Genomic DNA, 2,919 nt, shown 5'->3' on the forward strand with positions numbered 1-2,919 from the left:
AAAAAAAAAAAAAAAGAAGAAGAAGAAGAAAACTAGAAATCATAAAGAGTAAGCTGTCTTCAGTAACGTTTGTTTGGTGGTTGTTAGTATTAGGATTGATAATCTAAGACCTATGGATGTGGTGGAGAAAAATGAAAGTAAATAATTCTGTACATATCTTAGAGAACTAAGATTTGGGGCATAGGAGAAAGGCAATTCAGATGTTAAAGCTTTAAGATTACACATAAATCCTAGAATTCTGAATTGGAATTGAAAGCCTCAGAATGAACTCATATTTCTTCTAAAAATATTTTTGTTAAATGGTCCTACCTCTGTCGTCTGAAAAGGCCTAGCAACATTGAACAAAACAGAAACATCAAACACCTCTACTACCCATGGTGGCCTCTGAATACCATTTGGACCAAAAGGAACAAGGGCTCCTTGGAGAAATGGTTGATTGCAAGACTAGGGAATGGAAGCAAAAGTACAAAGTGGGCCTCAGCTTGGAAAGGAAGCAAAGAAGTTATCAAAGATCTCTAACATAGAGGTTGTGTCAAAAGGACTCAGGTTAAGGTGAACAGGCTGCCACTGGACCCAAATTGAGACAACTTGAAAATTAATATCCATAATAACTGTAGTTAATTGAAGCACAGCAAATACTTTTATTTTATTTTATTTTATTTTTTCAGACAGAGTCTTACTTTGTCACCGTCGGTAGAGTGCTGTGGTGTCATAGCTCACAGCAACCCCAAACTCTTGGGCTCAAGTGATCCTCTTGCCTCAGCCTCCCGAGAAACTGGGACTACAGGTGCCTGCCACAACGCCTGGCCATTTTTGAAGACAGAGTCTCACTCTTGCTCAGGCTGCTTTCCAACTCCTGAGCTCAAGTGATCCATCTGCCTCCATTCCCAAAGTGCGAGGATTACAGGCATGAACCCCTCAACCAGCCCAGCAAATATATTTAAATCCAGGGGTTCATAATGATTTTTAAAACTCATCAATCATCTTGGGTGGATACTAGAAAACTAACTTATTATTTGGAAAATAAAGGGGGTGAAAGTCAACCATTTATTCTACTTTTTCCTTATGAACTATTCTTCAGAGTAACCAAATAGTTCATAAATTTCTATAGAAATAGTCCACATAATAACTGAAGACATGATAGTAAGTTTGAATAGCACCATTTTGCAAATCTTAATAGATTAATAGACCAACAGCTACCAACATGCAGAAAGACAAACAGACATGCCTCCTGATGGAAAAACAAAATACCACCAATATAGTAATTTTGCCCAGAAAATAATGCCCAAATATCTGATCAAGCCTCTAGATTTCAGCCAGTTTACAGGAAATTCATGGGACAGAGGAGCATGTTAACAATACCACAAAGATGCAGTCGGCCACTCCAGACAGCAGGCAGGGGAGTAGAGTGAGGAGAAGGTGGGAAAACTGTCAGGAGCCTAAAGACACATACTAACCAGTCACAACACTTGTTTGGAACATGATTCAAACAAACAAATTTAAAAAATTCTTTTTTTTCTTTTTTTTTTTTTTTTTTTTGAGACAAAGCCTCAAGCTGTCCCCCTGGGTAGAGTGCCATGGCATCACAGCTCACAGCAACCTCCAACTCCTGGGCTCAAGCGAGTCTCCTGCCTCAGCCTCCCAAGTAGCTAGGACCACAGGCGCCCACCACAACGCCCAGCTATTTTTTGGTTGCAGCCGTCATTGTTGTTTGGTGGTCCGGGCTGGGGATTCGAACCTGCCACCTTATGTGTACGTGGCTGGCGCCTTAGCCAGTCGAGCTATAGGCTCGACTGGCTAAGGTGATGAGCCTAAAAAATTCTTAAAGGAGTTGGGTGTGGTGGTTCACATCTATAATCTTAGCACTCTGGAAGGCCAAAGCAGGAGAATTGCTTGAGCTCCAAACCAGCCTGAGCAAAAGCAAGATCCTTTTGCTACCAAAAATAGAAAATATTAGCGGAGGATGGTAGTGAGATTCTATAGTCCCAGCTGGAGCCCAGCTTGGGAAGCTGAGGCAGGAGGATTGCTTGAGCCAAGGAGTTTGAGGTTGCTGTGAGCTAGGCTGAGGCCATGATACTCTAGCCCCAGTAATAAAAAGAGATTCTATTTCAAAAAAAAAAATTCTTAAAGGCATTTGTAGAACAGAGAAATGTGAATGTTGACTGAACAGTAGATGATATTAAGGCACTACTATTTTCTATGGTTTTGTTTTAAAAGTGGAATAATTCCCCTTTAGAGATACATACTAAATATTAACAGGTGTAATGATATCAGTTCTGGGATTTGCTTCAAAATAATCCAGTATGGGAAGTGTGAAGTAGGTGAGGATGTACATGAAATAAAGATAGTTGTGGGTTGATAATTGTTGAAGCTGTGATGGGAATGGAAATTCACTAGACTAGTCTCTCTATTTCAGCAAGTATTAGAAATTCTCAATAATTAAATAATTTCCAAAAATTAAGTGATTCTGTTCACCTGTAGTCCCAGCTACTTGGGAGGTGGAGGCAGGAGACTCATTTGAACCCAGGGGTTGGAGGTTGCTGTGAGCTGTGATGCCACAGCACTCTACCCGGGGCCACAGCTTGGGGTTGTCTCAAATAAAATAAAATAAAATAATATACATGTGACCAAAAAGCTCATGAAAAGATGCTTAGCATCACTAGTCATCAGGGAACTATAAATCAAAACCACAGTGAGATATCACTTCATATCCACTGGAATAGTTACTATCAAAAAAAAAACCAGAAAGTATTGGTGAGGATGTGGAGAAAGTGGCAACCTGCTGGTGGGATTATAAAATGGTGCACTGCTATGAAAAATAATATAGAGGTTTCTCAAAAATTTTAAACTCAGGCTCGGCGCCTGTAGCTCAACCGGCTAAGGCGCCAGCCACGTACACCTAAGGTGGCGGGTTCGAAT

This window comes from Otolemur garnettii, unplaced genomic scaffold (genome assembly GCF_000181295.1).
Source record: "Otolemur garnettii isolate 467f Iridium unplaced genomic scaffold, OtoGar3 scaffold00140, whole genome shotgun sequence".
In the NCBI taxonomy this organism is placed as follows: domain Eukaryota; kingdom Metazoa; phylum Chordata; class Mammalia; order Primates; family Galagidae; genus Otolemur; species Otolemur garnettii.